The sequence below is a fragment of the Sceloporus occidentalis genome, unplaced genomic scaffold, assembly GCF_023333645.1.
Source record: "Sceloporus occidentalis isolate IW3139 unplaced genomic scaffold, rSceOcc1.0.p SCAF_120, whole genome shotgun sequence".
NCBI lineage: Eukaryota > Metazoa > Chordata > Lepidosauria > Squamata > Phrynosomatidae > Sceloporus > Sceloporus occidentalis.
The window spans coordinates 2840012-2861852 of NW_028317100.1; positions in this window are offsets into that span (position 1 = coordinate 2840012).

Below are 21841 nucleotides of genomic sequence, written 5' to 3' on the forward strand. Positions count from 1 at the left end.
TGCTAGAAGCCTTCCGCAATATTTTAGGTTATTTCCATTATTAAGGACGTAACGAATACCAAAGACTGATCAACAAACTAATGCAGGTTCTGCATTAACGCACTGCTAATAATGTTGGAGCTGGAAGGAAAAATGAGTGATATAAACCGAAATGCATTACGGAATGAGGAAATCCATTTTTATATGGGATTTGGTAGAAATTGAAATAGAGCCAGAAACGAGGTGGACTGTCTTGGGGAGATCTACTTTTGAATAAATGGTGATGGATAGATTAAGCACTTTAAAAAAACAAATTGGTTGGCAAATGCAGGTAATATTACATAGCAGGAACTATCTGTAATTGCATGTCCAGCTCTTTTATGACAAGTTCATTCATTTACACAGCAAAAACCAAGAGGCGGAATGGAAATAAAATGTTTACTGTTCCAGTAAAGGCCACATTTTATATACAATTCGTATAAAATATCCACTCTAATCCAGATTATATAATAATCTAAAAAAAAAAGTTTTGTTTTTTTTTTACACATGGAGTGGCTGTGATTATCTGGAAGACAGATAGTGTGATTATATAGATGAGTTTCAGGATAATATGCATCTGAATATCTAAAAAATCCCTTATGTGCCTGCCTCACATGACTACTTGGAGTGTACCTTCTAATTTATCACTTTAACATTTGGTTGCTGAATTGTGGACCTATATATCTTTAATAAATCAGATTTAAATTTTTGTTGAATACTGTGAAAATCCTTGCAATTAATTTATTATTTTTCTTAATATTTTCTTTAATATGTGCTTGAATTATCTTAATATGTTTACAGAAGGTAAAATGAAGGACACTAATTGTAATACCAAGAAAAGAAAAAAAAAACTTCCAAAGGACATATAAATGTGAAACTTAGTGAATGATGTTATATGTTTTTGCCAACCAATGTTTTGCAGGACCAGCTGTATTTAATAATAATTTCACACTTGATATTTTCTGAAATTTTAATATTTGTTTTTTAAATGCACTGAATTTTTATACAGTTTTGTCCATATTTATCTGATTTACTGTATTTTTATATTGCAATGGTCTATATGTATATGTTGCCTTATTTATTTAATACAAACCAGATTGTGATTTCATATCCTAATGTATTTTTATAATAAAATGTTAAATTTAACTCTACTGTTGCAGAATACTTCTTATTTCTATTAAAACTGATACTGAGAAGTAAGGTAAAAAAAAATACATTACATGATGATGTTTACAATGGGATATTCGTGGGTCTCTGGAAGTATTTTTAAAGGATATTTAAGGATGTTACACCCTTTCTAAACTCACAAGACTTTAGCATCTCACTTTTCTGTGCATGATGCGGAAACTTCTCCTAAAAATCTGCCCTGTACAATGTATAGTTAAATTTGTAGGAGCGTTTTAAGTAAATCACCCCCCACCATGTTCTTAAAGCTGTCCTGGTTTTGATAATTTCGTTTTGAAAAGAATACAAAGCTGTAAAGGAGTATTCGCTAACCCATGAGTATGTTGAAGGATTGAACATTGTATAGGGGTTAGTGCCTTGGGGGAAAATTTTTTTTATAATATTTTATAAATATAAAATACGGTAATGCCTGTCAGCATTGACCAAAAAAAACTAAATTTATCTCCATTTTTTACCAGTAAACTTTCTTTATCTGCAGACCTGGAGGCGGCCATTATTGTCAGTCATGTGATATTTTGGATGACTTTCCTGCTCAAACCCCACACTGAGCTGATTCTTTGCATTTTTGTCATTTCAATGCGTATGAAATCCATTCATTGGCAGATTGCATTAGTGTCTGTCTGGGTGACGGTATGTACGTAGGAGTCTGGATGTTTGTCTAATAGGTTGTCCAATTTAACAGTAGCTAAATAAATAAAAAGCTTAAAATAGACTCCACTAGCTGTGCTGCAGTTTTTTCGTTCCTGTCTTAAGAAACGAATAGCGCGGCTGTCCCATTGGGGGTGTTGTGTTTTTTTTCTTTTTAGCTCACCTGGGTCATGTTTGTTTCAGTTCTTCCATGTGTTCTTCATCTCCCTTTCTATCTGGAAATTATTCACTATCTGATGGCATTTAGCAAATCTAGTCTGCCATTTTTCCTGCTGTAACTTGCAGTTCGTCTTACTGACTTCGCTTTATGCTATGAATGGCCAGATCCAATAACCTTGTACGCTTGCGAGCAGAGCCCTCTATGCCTTATGTATCAGTTTGTCTTAATCTGTCCAAGTTTTGTCAGTGCTGTAAGAAGTGCCGCGTACATTTTTGGTAATAATATATATTTATATATTAATAGCAATGACTAATGATAATAAGATTCTGCTCCAAGGCAGTAATTCACTTCACTGATTAAACTATGCAGTGTGCAGGGCCAACTCAGCCATGAAACTAGCCAGGGTCTATTCTTTGCAATGCGTAATGAATTAAGGGAGTTGAAACTACAAATCCCCCTTTCTCCCTGGAAGTAAAAGGCAGTTCTATCCGGTTTATTGTAATTACACACTACCTATGTTGCTTCCTTTTCGGAAATTTTGCTGTTCAACTGGTTTTCGCATAAACCGATGGAAAAGGAGAGGGGTTTGGGGGATAAGGACTGAAGTTTTCTTTTTATTCACCAATACTAATTTCCACAATCCATCTGAAGTTTAAATTAATTAGGCTGCTGGATTAACTGGGAAAGTCCAGGATACTTTAAATTGCTGCCACCCCCTTCCTTATCACTGAATTGTTTAGTATAGGTTTGTAAGTGATGTTAGTTTTCCTGGACAGTCACCGCTTTTGTTATCTGTCTTAAAATTACTTTACAATCGTTTTAGCAAACTGTTGGAACTCCACAATTACCACATACATTGTGTGTAAAGCCTCATGTGACTTAATGTTAGAACTGTTTACTGTTTATACACTGATCAGCCATGACATTCTGACCCCCCGACTAAAAGTAGGTGCCCCTTTTGCCACCAAAATAGCCTTGACCCGTCAAGGCATGGACCTCTGAAGGTGTGCTGTGGTATCCGGCACCAAGATGTTAGCAGCAGATGCTTTAAGTCCTGTAAGTTGCGAGGTGGGGCCTTCATTGATCAGACTTGTTTGTCCAGCACATCCCCCAGATGCTCTTTTGGATTGAGATCTAGGGAACTTGGAAGCCAAGTCAACACCTTGAACTCGTTGTTGTGTTCCTCAAACCATTCCTGAACCATTTTTGCTTTATGGCAGGGAGCATTATCCTGCTAAAGAGGCAAACGCATCCTGGTGCGACCAGGCTACCTTCTTCCATTGCTCTGTGGTCCAGTTCTTATGCTCACGTGCCCATTGTAGGAGCGTTTGACAGTGGACAGGGGTCAGCATGGGCAGCATGAAACAGCATTAACTTTTTCAGCAATTTGAGCTACAGGAGCTCGCCTGTTGGACTAAACCACACAGGCCAGCCTTCACCCCCCACGTGCATCGATGAGCCTCGGCCACCCATGGCCCTGTTGCCGGTTCACCGCTTTTTCTTCCTTGGACCACTTTTGATAGATATTAACCACTGAAGACCGGGAACCTCCCCACAAGAGCTGCAGTTTTGGAGATGCTCTGACCCAGTTTTCTCGTCTTCACAATCTGGCCCTCGTCAAAGTCGCTCAGATCCTTACGCTTGCCCATTTTTCCGGCTTCTAACACATCAACTTGGAGGATGAAATGTTCAATTACTGTCTAATATATCCCATCTACTGACAGGGGCCATGATAACAAGATTATTATCAGTGTTATTCCCTTCCCCTGTTAGTGCTCATAATGTTATGGCTGATCGGTGTATTTTTTCATTTGGGCCTTTCCACCAGGAATACCCTTAGACAGGGACAGGGTGTCTCCCGCCCCAGGCCCAGCACTGTGGTCCGTACATTGTGGAGCGAAGCGGCACGCTAAGGTACGACAGCACTCAGCAGAAAACCAGTAAAGTTTACAATCAAAAAAATGCAAAAATGGAAACTGGGAAAGTTCTCTAGACAGCTAGAGAAAAACGAGGTGCCGAGTAACCTATTCTGGGGAATGCTGTAGAAGCCAAAATGATTTTAAAAAGTTAAAGGTCTCTAAAGGTCATTATTTAACTTAATTTTAATTTAAATTAAAAAGCTTCCATTTCTAGCATAAATTGAAAAATGTCACCTTTTATCTGCCACAGAGGCATTGGAATGAGAGGGGATAGCGAAGATAGCTTTTTACTGTAGAGCGGAATTGAAATTTTCCCTGGCAATTCCGATTCCGATATGACGGGAGGTAAAATCCACGACAGCTAACTCTCAAAAGTTTTGATTCTGCTAATTACACGCTCTTGCTACTGAATAATTTCAAAAGCCTTACACCTCCTGGAAATCTTTTGCAATTCAGTAACATTTCAAATTCACGCATCCTGCTTTGTCTCTCTGTCCCTCTGTAGGACCAACTCTTTCTTTTCTCCCCAGACGTCCCTTTTTGCCCCCAGGAGCTCAGAATGTTTGGTATATGAGTGTATCCCAATAAGGCCTGCACTGGCCAGTTTGCACACCAGGCATGTGTCTTGTGGGATGGCGGCGGATATTGCTGCATACTTTCTGCTCCAGAAGCAGATTGGTGCTGTGAGAGTCTAAAAGAATACGGTACGGCCGAGACAGCTGGCGGCTGCATGTACATCATTGGCAGCCGATGGCCTTAATTAGCTCTGAGTGAAGCACCGTGTCTCAGGATGACTACAGGTAAACTCCGGGTCATGGGGGCAGCGTTTTTCACAATGTCATCGGGCCCACTGATTTCAGCAGACCCACCCACAATATCAAAGAGACCGCCCACTCATGTCAGCGGCACCACCCACAACGTCAGAGAGAAAATCCACTTTTGACTGCGGGTCATTGGGACTGCCCACCGACACCAGTGGGACCGCCCACCACCGTCACAAGGTCCTTTATACCCGGATCCGGCTGGAGCTGAAAAATTCCAAGGCATGCCAGTTAGTCATCGCCGGTCAGGTCCTGATCACAGCTGTAAAAGTTACAATATTGTACTGTATACAGAGAAAGCTATAGGTTTATATAACTGACTTTCATTTACACAAAACTCTTTAGTCAGTGGAAAGTTATGACAACATTTATTTACAGGTTAATCATTCATTATACACTAAGCATGATGTGTTTTATTCTACTAATCAGCCAGTATTTAACCTTTGGCTATCAGCAAGCTTTCCTATCAATCACTTTTCTTGCTATTTGCTCTCTGTTGTGAAACAATGACTGTTAGGTGACATTATATTACCGTATTTGCTCGAATATAAGATATAAAATAGAGGTCTGACTATAAGACTAAGATCCGGGTCCCCCGCAGCGCTGGATCCTGGGGAGGGGACCTTGATCTTCCTCTCTGGCAGCCGGTGAACGTCTGCACGATGCATGCAGGCAACGTCTATGACAGAGCTCCAGCGTGACAGGACCTTCCAGTGCTCAGTCATAGAAGCCCTGGCAGAACTAAGGGGTAGCAGCAGAGGTTTTCTACGAGCATCGCGCAGACGTCCACAGGCTGCCCCCACTAGACACCAGGGAGTCTGGAGCACACGTCTGGGGATGCATTGGTAAGTCCGGGGGGGGGGGGGGTGTGGCATGTAGGGGGGTATAAGGCATATCTGTGGGGGGAGAGTGGCAAGCATGGGGGCAGATGTGCATAACTGGGGGGCAGGTTGGCAAATAAAACAAAATAAAAACAAGAAATGCATTTTTCTCAATCATAGTTTTTATTAAATATGACATTTTTTTTACATGTGAATTAATATTTACCAGTAAAATAATTTCCTATAGGGTAGTCTTATAATCAGGCTTTTTCCCCCTAAATAAATATTAAAATTTGGGAGGTTGTCTTATAATTGGGCAACTACGGTATATGTAATGTTAGTATGGAAGTTATATTATCTTATATCTTATCTTAGTTAAGAAGAAAGTAAAGGGACAGTTCAATCAGAGTCATAGTTAGCTCCGTTTGCTCCAGACGCAATAACAGAAAATCCTCCCCACACTATGTTTTTACAGAGGAAATATTGAGAAAAGTAGATAAATAAACAATGAAATGAATGATATTAGAGCTGCAAAAAATTTAAAAATAATATAAAACAAATTTTCCCAAACTCAGCGATTTATTCCCATTTTGTGCTGTCAGGGTCTGAGCAAGTGTTTTGCATGAGGTTACTGGGATATTAGGGACAATGGGACAGTTCAGTAACCTTTACCGATGGTACTATGATCCCTATTATGCATGTGCAGAGCCCTCATCAGCATGCAGTTAGCCAGACATACATATAATTCAGTGCAACTCATAATGAGCTTAAGCACATAATGAGCCTGACTTATGTTATACAGCATAAACACCTTTACTATCTAGTGATCCAGACACTGATGGTTGTACTGCACAACTCCCATCATTATATATTGGTGCCAGTCAATGGCAGTGGTACAGCATAACATCATAATAAGATGTATTGCCATCAATATATAGCAAGCCAGACGCTGAAGGTCCTGCAGCATAACTCCCATCATTACATACTGAGCCTGATGGCGGTACAGTATAAGTTGCATCAATATATACGGAGCCTGACAGTGGTACACTACAACTCCCATCATTATATAGTGAGCCAGACATGGATGGTGATATGATATAATGCCTTTCATTATGTAGTGATTTTAGCCAGGAATAGGTCTGAACATGGTTCATGGAGGACATTTGCACAGCTGCTGGACTCATCTAACAACATTATCATTTTTTAGCGTTAAAATAATACTAAATAGTTCCCCCAGGTTAATCATGTGTTACAGAGAATGATTGTATTCTATAGTGCATATGATGACTGGAGTCTCCCTTTAAGCATTATCATCTGAATAAAATATCTCTGAGGTCCTCAAAGCTTGTGTACCTTCACACCTTTTTCTATGTTGGGCTAATTTAAGCAAAGACTTCTTGATAATCCGCTCTCACGTATTTCACACACATTTTCTTTTATTTTCTCTTTATTCACTTTAAGCCACTGACGCGGGTTGGTAGAAGTGAAAACCACAGGTAGCATTATCTTCATCTTTGATTCATGTGAGGTGAACATAGTTTTTGTGATACATACACAAAAAGCACTTACATCGCCAATTAACTGTGTAAATTGTTCTGGGAAACCTTTGCTTAATTGTCTGTGGTCTCTGTGACTAAGATATTGATGTGTACAAAGTCAGAAGCACCTAACTGTACTTCTCTGTGAATACTGTGAAGTGACAAAACCTTCCTTATTTGAGACATATTACCAGAATTAGCCTGCTGTGAACTCGCTTACAGCCCGACAATGTGACTAAATAACTCCCCAGTCGAAGTCCGGCTGTATATTTTTACTGAAGAATCAGCACTCTGTCCCAATCAGAAAATACTGTATTTTCCCAACCACATCACAGCACAACGTATGAGTTTATTATATTTGCATTCTGTGCCCCGTCTCAGTGATCATGCCAGGCAGGACTGTGGATTTTCTACTCCTATCTTAGGGGCTTCAGTAAATGGAACCTGGACCTCCTGCTTGTCTTACCCCTGATCCTTGAATGTTCCATATGGAACCTCGCATAACCATTTAGGCTGCAGATGGTGCAGCTGAAGTCTGGAAATATACCCACCAGCTTTATGTTGGTTTTTTCTCTAAAGTGTCCCTTACGAAAAAAATGCTGCAGTTTTTCTGAAGTAATACTGCAGTTTTTTTGGACATGAAAAAACTGCAATACTGCACTTTTATTTACTGCAGCTTTACTGCATTTGTACTTCACTGTATTGCACTTTTACTGCAGTGTTGCTGCACATTTACTGCACTTTTTTTTTATATTGCAAACCTACAGTTGTACTTCAATGTACTACAGCTTTATTGCATTTGTACTTCCTTACAAAAATAACTGCAGTAAAACTGCAGTACAGTGAAGTACAAATGCAGTAAAACTGCAGTAATACTGCAGTAAAAGTGCAGTATTGCAGTTTTTTCATGTCCAAAAAACTGCAGTATTACTTCAGAAAAACTGCAGTAATTTTTTTGTAAGGGGTGCTAAACATTTCAAGTCATCATGCATTATGAAGAAACAATCCCAGTATAATACTTAGTTAATCAGACTTGCAAGAAACCTCCTCATACCAATTATGTAGGACCAGCGCAGACCTCCTTGCACGAGAAACTCACCGTAGATAGTCCTTCATATAATGCATACTGAAGTTGGTCAACTAAGGTGTTCAAGTCACCTGCAAAGTTAGTGAATAAATCCAATGTACAATAGATCTCTCCTTAATCAATGTCTCTGCATGGCCACTTATAGTAATAATACTTATAGTAATAAATGACATCACTGCCCAGTTATTTTTTAAGGCAGAACCTTGATCATATGATACGGTCATCCCCAAACTCCTACTTGATACCTACATTTTGGCTTCAATAAAGAGTTATATTTGAGGAATTTGTTTACCAGCTTAGGTGACTACACAGAATCATTGACAGCACGTTCATATTAAGATGTTAGATTAGTGAGATGGCTGTCAAATAATCTCCCTGCATTAAACAGGTTGAACAAGATGGACATGTTTCCAGTCGAATACACTAATATGCCCTGACACATACACACACTAACACACCCAGACACACATACTAACATGCCAAGACACACACAAAAGCCCAGGCAGATGTACATATCCAGACACATGCTAACATATCCAGACATGCAGATTGGCACTTCATAAAAAGGAAGGCTTACGGGAACACAATACACTTGGTGTGCTTGTACATACAATATGCCGCAAACAAGAGGAATATTATTAGGTGCTGGCATTCCAAACCATCTTCCCTAGTCTTACTGCTGCCATCTATGAAGTATTGCTTATATTATATTTCCGTACCTTTGGTCTGATTAAAGTACCTGAAGCCGCAGCTTTATGACCTTTTATGCCCAGCCCCCAAATTGTATTATTTCCCTTTTCATAAAACAATATGCACATATTTTGTTGATGCTGCCACCGTGTCAGTCTGGATCAAGGGTCTCCAATAGGCATCCTGTTCGCTGCTGCTGCTGCTGCTGCTGCTGATGAGGGGTGATTTAATTATACATGCTGACTTAACAAACCCTCCGAGTGAAATAAAATATATTCAAATGATAAGTTACTAAATGCATAAACTATATCACTAATCCCTACTTTTTTACGCTGTCAACAGTTTTTCCAGAGCCAGTAAAACTAAATTTCCATCACTTAAGCAAATCTTACCTATATCAGAAGGTTTCCATAATCATGGTGTTTTGTGTCTAGGTAAAAATTCTTAGCCATAGCTGATTACATCCTGCTGCCCGCCAGCAGTGTCCATACGCATTGCGGGAAGCCCCCTTTTGACCCTGTGTTATGGGCACTGCTGACACATTACTGCTTCGATTTTAGCCAAAGTTTTTAAAAATAAAGTTTACTGGCTTTAATACTAAATCGCATTGATACAATGAAAGTTTTCTGGACAACTGCTTCAGAGTAATCCAGTTTTGTCACCTTCACTCTCTTAAAAATGATATTCAATGAACAAGGAAGACATCTTGGATCCTGGAGAAACATGGGACATTCCATTACTACTCAATCTTTTTGACTCATTTCTTGCAGACTTTCTACGAACCTCAAGACTAAGGGTTTTGTTCCTCTAACGCTGTTAGTGCTTTGCTTAATTTTATGCTTTTTCCTTTCTGAAATTCCAATGTGTTTCTTAGATTATTTTCAAAAATTTATACATAAGTCTAACTTGTACGTCTCTTGTTGGAACTCCCAGAAGTTGTCCTTTCTCTGGTCAGAATTCCCTGTCGAACCCGTTACGCTTTTGCCAACCGATGGTGAGTAAATCTTCTTCTTTTTGTGTCTTGACCAGGCCAGTATGGTTTTCACCACTCGTGTTTTAGGTGTGTTTTCACCTCTGTAATGGCAAATTATCTCCTGTTCAGCTCATTGTTGTTTTTTTTTCTTTTTCTTAGATTTTAATGTAATCTGCCTTGTTTTCATTCGAGAGTTTTCCTTGAAACTGAACGCATCAGTCCTCAGATCTCCCCTAATTCCCAACCTCCCATCCACAGCAATTAAACTTTCAAGTCAAATCAAGCTTTGGTAAGGAAACATGGGGGCAATAGTTATTATTTATAGAGAAGGCGTTTTATGCAGTAAGTACATTTGTCGGGGGTTAGGGCAGCCTCCCATTTGTATCAGAAACAGAACACCTAGTATCAACTTTGTATTTTCATTTTGCCTTCGTCAAATGCAATGTCCAAAGCACAAACAGATCACGTCTACTGCCACTCCTAGATCTAGATTTTTGCTGACTTCTTCATAGAATGCTATTGGGTTAGTTTGACAAGACCTGTCACAAAACCATGCTGACTTCTACTAATTATCTTCTGATTCAAGATGTATTCTTGAATGTTTTCCTGTAGCAAACCGTCAAACAATTTCCCCACTACAGATGTCAAGCTCACTGGCCCATAGTTGCCTGGCTGAGATTTTGATCCCTTTTCAAATATGGTTTCCACATCTGTCTCGTGCCAGTCTATTGGCACTATACCTGATATGAAAGAATCCCTAAAGATCAAAAATAGTGGTCTAGCCAGAATTAGGCTTCGCTCCTAATTGCGTAAGCACTATTTCCTGGGTCATCCAATTCCATGTTTGTTGCAACAGTTCTGTAAAATCAGCCAGCTGGGACTCAGCCATCGGTTCTTCTTCTTCCTTGATGCAAACAAAAGGAAAAAATACAAATTATATTTGCTTCCTCTCGGTCCTCACTAACCTAATTTCCCTAATTAGTTTTATTCTCCTTAGCAATCAGTTTATCGGTTTCCAATTTAGCCATTTTAATTGCCTTTTTGGATGGCTTTGTTGGGATCTTTGCACCTAAACAAAATGATGCTGCTAATCCCTCGCTACCGGTTAGCATCTCTTGCATTTGTTTTCCAATGCGTGTAATTTTGTAATGTGTGCATAAAGGTATTCCGCTTGTCTTAAGCTCCTCCATTCTGGTTGGGATCTCTACTAATTGTGAAGTAAATTTGTCATTTAGCAGGTTACGAAACTTGCTGCTCTTAGTGGAACCAGTTGTTTCCCAATTTATATCTCAATTATTCAAATCACCAATGATTAAAACTTCACCCAGATTTGCAGCCTTTTCAGTTTGCGATAAAAGCTGATCCTGGCCATGAATGCTAATGTTTGGCGGCTTGTAGCATATACCCTTTTTTTAATGTCTATGCTGAATGTCTCACCCATAGTGTCTGAGAGCTTCCTGATATAAGAATTTCAGTTCCTGATAGCATCAAAGAATGTGAAACAATTGTAGTGGACTTGTCATGGATAACTGAAGTAAGCTATGGTGTAATGGATGCTGCATCTTCATTTAGGAATATTATCGGGATTATAATATTATATTATTCCTTTTCCTCCAGAGGAACACCTTTACTATGAGAACTGGAGCTATCCATCTTGTAGCCTCTACAATTAAGATGGCAGGGGCAGCCAGGGACGTCTCGCTAGACCTCCCGGTTCCCTTTACATATGGTAAAAGAGAAGTGTATAAAGAAGACAATTATGGGCTTTATTTACTAGACTTTTAGTGCAGAATAAAGCCACAAAAACATATGTAATCTGATAACTCAGTTCTCAGTGACACTTTTAAGGAAAGAACCCTGAGATGAAAACCAAAGGCCTTTCCTTCTCCAAATCGCTATAGATTCAGCCAAGCATGACTTCATTATGGAGTACAATCCATCGCAGGTGGTCAACATTTTAAAGATGACATCAGAAGATCGGGCTGCTAGAAGCATGAGAGATTCAGAAATCTTAAGCAAGCCCCAGACTGACTGCCGATCACCGTGGGATACTGTGACCAGATAAATTAGTGTCTGTGCCAGAAATCATATTGCCGTATTTGCTCGATTATAAGACAACCCTGATTATAAGACGACCCCCCAAAATCAAAATATTAATTTAGGAAAAAAACAAAGCCTGAATAAAAGACTACCCTATAGGAAAAAAGTTTTACTAGTAAATATTAATTCATGTAAACTATTTTTTCATATTTAATAAAAGCTATGATTAGGAAAAAATTTATTTTTTAATTTCCTTTTATTTACCAACCTGCCCCCCCCAGTTATGCACATCTGCCCCAGGCTTGCCACTCTGCCCCCAGAAATGCCTTATACCCCCCTATTTGCCACTCTGCCCCATGATGTGCCTTTTAACCCTCTATATGCCACTCTGCCTTCAGAAATGTCTTCTACCCTCCTATATGCCACTGTGCCCCATGATATGCCTTATACCCCTATATGCCACTCTGGCATATAGGGGGTTAAAAGGCATATCTGGATATATATATATATATAAAACTGCTAACAGCCAATCAAGCCAAGGCAGCCAGTACATGCTGGAACCTGGGGATGATAGTAGTGTGATTACAGCCTCCCTATGCCATGCTACCACCCCCACCCCCCTTACACATCCATGCTATCACACACACACTCATTCACAAACATTTAAATCCTCATTCATTCCATTAATCACACATACTTGCTCAAAAACCCTCCCCCACCCCCTTACCTGAACTGCAGATCTCTGCAGGGGCCCGGCTGTGCGAGCAACTTCTCTGGCCCCGCCCCCAGAGGAAGGAGGGGGAGGCAGAATTATGTGACGCTCTGATAGCTTCCTGTTCTCCTGCTGCTAGTAGCAGAGACGCTGCTCGCCACCAAAGCCCCGTAAGCAGCCTGGCCCCAGCAGACATTTTTTTGATTAGAAGACGACCTCGATTATAAGACGAGGGGTATTTTTCAGAGCATTTGCTCTGGAAAAAACCTCGTCTTATAATCGAGCAAATACGGTATTAGAATTTCACTTTAAACAGATATTTCTCTTCCATGTAAGATGCTCTCTTCCATACCTTATGACGCTGCTTTGTGTAAGTCACGTACTGTCTGATTTTATTAGTTGTTGAGACACCAACTTCTGTTTCTGTTCTCACAATTACCCAGTTTTCTTTGTTACAAGTTGTGGCATATTTTTTTCTTATTATTTTATCATTCCTTATTACGCAACATTTATATGTAATTTTATTGTGCAACAACTGTGCATAAAAAAATAATTTTGTTTTATTTTGTAGTACAGTGTACAACGATAGTAGCAATTGCAAAAGGTCCTTCAGAAAGTGTGATTAAAGGGAGAGCTGTCAGGGGGGTTGGCATGAGAATTGGAGTTCATTAGACTTTGGACCTTCATAATGAACAGCGATGTCAATTTTCATTTTAGTGAATGGACCGAAAAGGTCGATATTCATAAGAAGAAGAGATTGTGGTTACTCTATAACAGTCGGAGCAAGGTACTAGGCCGCAGTACAGTTGCTAGAGGTCTGAAATGTTAATTAGCCCTGCAATCTACAACCTCTGAAACTGGGGGAAAAAGTTACACGCAGACTGCTGCAGTGTAAAATAGGTTGGTTACAAGAGAGATCTTGTCCACTGAGCAGCGGTGCACAGGCCATTTGACACACCAGGCAAATGACTAGTGAGCTGCTGGCCATCGGCACCCCTTGTTCACTTGATCTGCATACGCCGCTGGCCTTAAAGTGCTAGGGTCGCCTTGTGATCGCCAATTTAAAGGGACTTTCCGTTACTTTTAGCTGTCTTTGTTATTGAAAGCTTGGAAACTATAATAGTTTTTGCATCTAATGAATATTACGCATGTATTTACCGTTCTGAAAGTTCTCTGGCGTACACGTTGGCTTGCAAAATCCCCCAATCATAAAATCATTGTAAACATAAGAATACATTATGCAATGACTTTACATCAATAGCTCATGCTTCTTTGTTTGTTGACTCTGCAACGCTAGCTACTGATACACGTAGATTGCGGTTGTTTCGCACATACAGTCTGTCGGAGATATAGCCCCATTCTAACTGAAACGAGGATGTGGCTGCTGCCTGTTAATGTTCACTGCAGATACAGCAAGCTGTGTTTATTCAAACACCGGGGTTTCAGATGCACAGGGAACGTCAAATATCTTTTTGATATGTTACCATATGTCACATAGGGTGACCACATGTCCCGGATTGCCTGGGACTCGGGTAGCCTCAATCTGGGACAATGCATCGTCCTGGAATTGAAACGCCATCTTTTTTGGATGCGGAGGAGAGAGGGGCGCCGATCGGTCACTCATGAAGTTTTCAGCAACCGCTCGGCGCCCCTCAGTCTCCTCCGCGAGGCCTCTAGCTCGGACGCGGTGCCGGCATGTCATGCTGAGCAGGGAGACAGAGGCCTCGTGCTCCCACTGCAGGACTTCTGGAAGGTAAGTGAACTATAGGGGGGAGTGGGTAGATAATGAGATGGGGAGGAGACGGGGTAGATATTCATGGGTTTTTGAAATAGTTTTTAGTCATTGGGGTCTATTCATTAAATTGAGAGTTTGTGGTAGAGTTGAGTTTCAGCTCCTTTACCTATACATTATGTAGGCCGAACATCATTGAGCTTCTGCTGCAGGAAAAGCTTGGCCAGCCCTGTATAATGTATAGTGAATTCAGTGAGATTTTTTCAGCCTCCTCCCTGGACTGAATACTGATGTTCAAGATTCATGACATGACCAGCAATATCATGCACCAGCAGCAGAATCCTCCCCCTAGGCATTTGCCTCTTTGCCCCACCCTCAGCTCCTAGGCTTGAAGAGATGTATCAAATGAAACAAATGTGCAATATACTTGCTGCCTGCCAGTAAAATGAGACCCTTGTGAGCATGCTAAGAAAATGCCCCAATAATTTTGGTAGGAGAGCTTGCTTGTCACAAATTGCCTGCCTCAAGCAAAAAATTGGACTGTGTACGGGTGGTGCACAGCAGTTCTGGAGCTGCAGCTTTTTCTTAAAATAGGTGATTTTATTTTTTTTACCAATCCATACATGTTTAATGAATGCACATTAAAGCACTAACAATGTACATTCATGTGCATTCTTCATTGGTGGGACTGCATTGGCAGTTAGACTATCCCTTTAAGTATTTGTTAATGCATTTGTAAACCCATTCTGTTCTATATTGAAATACTGAGATATTGTGCACAGACTACACATCACACTGAGTATTACTCATTCCTTAATGAGAAAAAAAGATAGCACTTTTAATAGTGCTTTTGGTTCATAAACACCAAAACCTATTACAAGGAGAGCACGTGAGGAAAAAAGGTATATACAAAGTAAATCTTTATTAAACAATATGATTTAAATACATATAAAAAATATATATAATAAAAAAGCATCTCGGCACCAAGACACATATAGGAAGGTACATATGAACAAGGGCACAGGACTACAGGAACTAGGATGGAAATACGTATGTATATGAAGGCACAAATAAACACAAGGATGACCAATGAGATAAAGTAAAAAGGAACAAATGAAATAACATACAGCAATGGTGCATCGGTGCTCAAAAATTACTAACCAACCTAGAAACAAGGCTGAAAACAGCAAAAAGCCTGGTGATGAATGGTGCCAAGTCCAAAAGTACCAACCCCAACATAAGTTTCGCTGCAACTAGCAGGTTACATATTTTACCTAATTACACTCTTCCTGATTCCTCTGCGCAAAGTACACTAATGTACAAAATTGTGCGAATAATTAAGTCCTAAAAAAGGATGGTATCCGAAGTTGCACATCCTGCTGTGCATTAGATGGACCTTTCTGTTTTCTCTCTCTAATGTTTCTCCACATTTCACTTTAGCAGGTGATAGTGGGTGTTCAGTTTTACTTTGGGGGCGTCGAAGGCCTGGAGTTGCCACTGAATGTTGCACAAATTCTTTGGTATACAGAGGAGGTCATGGTTGACTCAATGACTGCACGGTTCCCAGGTCCTGTGGCTACAAAACAAGCTCAAATCATCACCCCTCCACCACATGGCCTTGGGCAAAATTTGCCCTGGGCCCCCCAACTTCACCAAGCAACATGTTCCACAGTGCCAGCTTTGCCCTAAACAGCTTGTGAGCATCACCTTTGCCCAAACAGCTTGTGAGTGCCTTTGCTCCAAGCAGCTTATCAATGCCATCCCAACCCCCGAACAGCCTGTTTGTGCCATCTTTGCCCCCAGCTTGTCAGTGCCCCAACAAGCTTATCAGTAACATCTTGGCCCCAAAAAGCTCATCTGTGCCATCATTTGCCCCTTGCCCCCCTCCAGTATACACTCTGGCACACATATGAAAACACACTTACACAAATTACACACACTTACTTATACTCACTAACACACACTCCATCTCACCCCACTTACAAGTACATGCTCACACACAAATACCTACATATCCACGCTCACACATACAATTAGACATCCATGCTCACACACACACAAAAAGACATCCATGCTCACACACCCAATTACACATACATATATACATATATTCGCCCGCACGCTCTTACTTCTTACCGGTATGCTTACTGCAGCTTACTTTCTGGCAGCTCGCACACTGTGCTGGCAGCCTCGGTTTCACCGCGTGGTCACGTTTTTGTCTCCCAGTGCCAGTTTAGAAAGGGCCCTTTCGACCTGGACCAGTGCGTTCCCTAAAAAAATACTAATTGTAGTAAAGAATTACTTCTGGGAAGGGTTTGGTAATTTAACCAAACCAGGAGTGATATTTCAATGCTACATTTAGAAAAATGTTTCATGTGGAACAGCACCCATTTGGACTGGAATCTATGACACACACATTGCAATGTAAATCATGTAACAGGCTACAGTATTAAGTGTCTCTTTAAATGGCAAGTTCAGTAAAAGTGAAACTTAAACTTTGTATAGAAATACTGAAAGCAAAAGCTGTATAACGGAATTTCACACTCGGTCACCCCCAACCGTGGATGTACTTAGAATTATAGGACAGCCAAAAATATTATTCTTAGAGTCACATATTTGTACAGAACATAAGGCAAGAATATTTCAGAGTACCCTAAACTGTCCTTTTTTTGCGCATTCTAAATACTTCTGTGACTAATTCTTCTAATGATTGTAGCAAAGAGCTAAAGGCAACAGAGAAATTGTTGTGGCGATTACCATATTTACTGAAGTGGTCTTTGTGTATAGCAGGTGTAGGAGGGAAAGTTAATAAATAGACAGAGAATAAGGAAAATGGGAGAGTGGAATGAGAGGGCTATTGGTGGGGATACTTTTAAGCCCTATATTCTAACTTCACTGTCTCCCCAGAAAACATCGCACTCTAGGCCACGCTTCATCATTGCAGAAGCCGTCAGATCAAGGTCACTAGCCTCACATATACCGACCCTTGTCCAGGGTACTGAAAGTGGTGACATGAGCCGCCACTCCCTTCCCCCATTTACAAGTACAAATCCCTCCATCTAAGCAGTTTATACTCATAATTTTACTGCAATGAAAATCCACTCAACTAGCTATATTGGACCAGAAAACGCATCACACATGCCTGATAACAAATGAGCTCATCTGTATTATGGTTGGATTTTTTTTTAAGTGTGTTGTATGTAGCAGTAAGTAGCATTTGTTGTCTGTTCTATATGTAGTTTGTCTATATATATATATATATATATTCACCAATTTGAAGTGTATGGTTATTTATGGCTATAGTTTACTTGCGGTGAGGAATTTTTGGAGTGCGTGGGTTCAAGCACCCACCGGTGTAAGTCTAAAGACTCCACAGCTGAGGTCACTTTCAGAAGGTTTGGGGGGAGGGGGAAGCATTAAATGGAAAAATAGTGTATATACCTGAAAAAGAAAGTCTACCAAAAGCCCCTGTACAGTAACTGACTTCCTTCTACGCTTTCATGTGTACAAAAAAAATTAACAGACATTGGTGGCTTTGTGAGGAGAGGAAGCTGGGTGATTTACGACGACTGCATGATGAAAACCAAATGAATGAGACTTCCTGGTATAGAAAAATCCACAATACACTTCTTTTTAAGTACATGAAATATGTACATTACTGTCTAGTACAATAATTTTTACAGATAATTTATAAGTATGCAAATCTGCTATGAGAAAAGTAAAGCTGGAGTTGCACTAAGGAGCTGGTGACTTCCTTGTTTGATGGAATTATATCTCTTTCGTTGTATTTTTGTCACACAATATTTTTTGGGTCAGTTCTACCAACACTGAACTAGCTGTACTTCAGAAGTGAGCTTCAGGGTGAGCTTAACACCATATTCTCATGCACACACTTATGCTAAAACCAGGGCCAAATGAGCAAATGGTTGGGGCACAGGTACATGTAAGGGAAAAAATCAAATATAGTGTAAAGAGTATAAATTCAAATTAAATAAGTGATGTTGTGATTGCACTCACAAACGGATAAGATGCTTCAGGCCCATCAGAGTGTGTTGAAAAAAAAATCCTTCTGACGCGTTTCGACTAAACGGCTTCCCCAGGAGAAGTAAGTTCGAAACGCGTCAGAAGGATCACACGGGATACTCCATTGATCAAGTTTCTGGTGGACTAAATATCTAACGCTTGTATATGCACTCTGTGCATGGACTAACCGTGAGTGCAACTTTATTAGCTACAATTTCTTTTACTGAAGATATTGCACCATTTTCAGTTTTGTTTTTATAGATTCTGTATGAAGATTTATTAAAAGAAATTTTTTCAACACACTCTGATGTGCCTGAAGCATCTTATCCGTTTGTGAGTGCAATCACAACATCACTTATTTAATTTGAATTTATACTCTTTACACTATATTTGATTTTTTCCCTTACATGTACCTGCGCCCCAACCATTTGCTCATTTGTATTTTTACACCGTGAGGAAGAGTGTCTTTTGAGCAAAGGATCACCGGAGGTGCTTATAACATGGACTCCACTCTGTAGGTAGCAACAATGAATATACAAAAAGGCTCTCAGTGAGGGAGGCAGGGGAAACAGAGGAGTAGGTACTCACTGGATACAAATGTATCATCCTCAATCATGAGAAAAAAGTAGGAACATCAGCAAGAATAATAGTCAAAGTAGACGGCAGGGTATACACAACGGCACATTCGATGTAGCATGCGGTCGGGCATATCCAGCCGTCGGAAACACACTGCAGCGCTCAATCTCCCACTGAAGTATAGAGCGTAATAGCCAGCGGCCCACCGAGCGTTAAGCAATAGCAGAGTACTGATTCTTAAACATCAGCATGTATGAATGGGGATTGGATGCTCTTTAACCCCTTCCTGAGATTCATGTGCTACAAGGTTGTATTGTTTTTTTAGGAAGAATTCTCTATATGTTGAGATCATATAATATAAAACGATTTGTCCAGTTCGGACCACACACTTCTAAATGCATTACATTTATTTTTAGAAAACTGTTTTGAGTGAATGTATTTTCCCTTACTCATATTGCAGTATTTTACTAATTTAATGCCATGTTACAAAGCAGGTTTAAGTTTAACCACCACATCCTTGTGTGACCCTGGGTTTTTCAACAAGCAGTCTGACAATAATTGTAAGAATAGAACTCGACTGAACAGCTCCCTCTTGTTACTCTGACATAACCAAGAACACCCCCGATGTTGGGGAGCCTCCCGTAAGGGAAGGCTCCGGGTGGTCAGAGCTCAGAAGTTCTCAGGTATGCTGACTAGGCATAGAAAAGCAGCAGGTCGAGGGGTCCCTGGTGTGTCTCTGATTAATGGGGTGGTTGATCTTAAAAAAGGTACGATCCAACATGGACCAGACCACTCATGGGGGCAGCAATGCGTCTGGGTCATGTAATGCGATGTAAAGTGACCCTGCAGTGAAAGCGGGGCTGGTGCTGAAAAGAGAAATTGAAAGAAGCATTCTGGAAGGTAAGGGGTGAGTGACTGGGTATGTATGTACATAAAAATGTATGTGTTTGCATGAGTGTGTAGGTTTCAGTGTGGAGATGGCAGCAGGGGGCACTGTCCTTGGTCAGGTCTAGGTCAGCACCCAAGTTAAATACACTTTTGCATACCTCCCCCAAAATGGCTGCTTGTTTGCCAGGTTTGCACTGTCCCAATGAGTGCCCAACATGCCCAAAACCTTGCAAAGTCTGAAATATTTTATCCATGTGGAGCTTTATAAACTATTAACACGCCGTAAAAGCATTTTAATGACGTTGTTGAATAATGTCATGTTATTATTTGTATCAACACTAGTATAAAGCTGCGTGGTTTTTTTTAGGAAAAAGAGACAAATTTCGAGCTTTTCACACAGTCCTTATTTTAAGTTAAGAATGACAATAAAAGCTGTGTTCTCCTTTTCTTCCGATATCAAACTTACTTTTATTTAAATACAATTTGTATAACTGAAGATCACCCACGTCTGTAAAAACAACAGTAATAATACAGATGCCATCTTGCCTTATTATATCAGTGAAGTCGAACCTTTCAAATCTATTTCTGAACGGTCTGCTGGAAATGAACACCGCCAAAATAAATTCACTGTTACGCAAAAAAAAAAAAGAGAAATATCATCTGCTCTGTGCCCCGGGGTAAAAAATGTTCTTCATCGATCTTTATGAATTCAAACTTTAACCACACGATATGAAGTTATTTGAATCAAAATGAAAACATAATGAACTTTAAGCCTCAATTAACTTCTAAAAGTAATTAACCCGAAAGTGTGTAATGAGTCATACGTACCTTCCCGATCTATTCCCCAAGTCAACACCCACCCAAACCTTATGCCATTTTTCTAAATAAATCTGACCCACATAAACTACAAAATACAGACACATCGCTGCTATACATATAGCAAGAGCTCATAGGATAGAGACATTTAAAACTTCCTATTTAAATGTCAGGCTAGCATTTTGTTTGGTTAACCACCCCTATCACTTCAAAGCGAATGATCTGCAGCTACAATGTTTACTGAACTTGTCTTAAGATGGTTCATGTGCAGAATAAAAAAATATTACGGAGACGAGGAGAATGTTTGACAATTTGAATTTTCAGTGTTTTCATCTTTTTACTGATTTCTAAGAATATATTATCTTGTTTTGTTGATGGGACACAGCAGTTAATAATCCATAATGTATATTTTAAATAGTACTTGTTATATTATAAGGGTAGGGGATGTCTGGCAAGGTAAATGGGGCGAAGGTCCCTGTGCAGACCGAACACACCTCCTGCACATCATCCAACTAGGAGGTGGGAAAGCGGTACCTGCATATTGGGGTAATTCTACAGAATCCCCCTACACATTGCACAGGGGGACACCACAAATATTTAAAGGGACCACACAGCTATCATCAGTGGTGTATTTATTTTAGGCGATGCTCTAGGCCTGACGTCTTGCCTTATGACCCGTTGTCTCCTGTCCAGTTGTATTGCCTTCCGTCATGAACCCTATTGGGGGTTATTGGTGATGAGCCTCTGACAATACCACTCTGTCTATTGGAATGTGGTCCTAGTTTGTGTTTTGACCTCACCTGGAAGGAAATCTATAAACCCCGACCATGTTTTGAGAAATGTTTTTGTTTTTCCCTCCTTATTAAGGCTGACCTGCAGCCAGTCCATTCTCATCAGGAAATCCAACTTGGATATGGGAAGAGCCAATATTGGCGTAACGTCCTGAACCGACTGCTGCAACACTGATTTCTGGCCGCCGCCATGCAGATTCTTAGTATTGTCTTGTCACCCACATACATGAATATAGGGGTTGTGCTGTAGCTGCCTCATAGGTTAGTGCCTTTTTGGGCACTCAAATAGGAATAAACTCCCCCGCCTGACCATTATGGAAGTTTGGGTTTGCTAACCATGATTGAAAAGGAGACACTCGCCACTGAAGCCCTAGTCATCCCCTCACCGTTTTCCATTATGGTT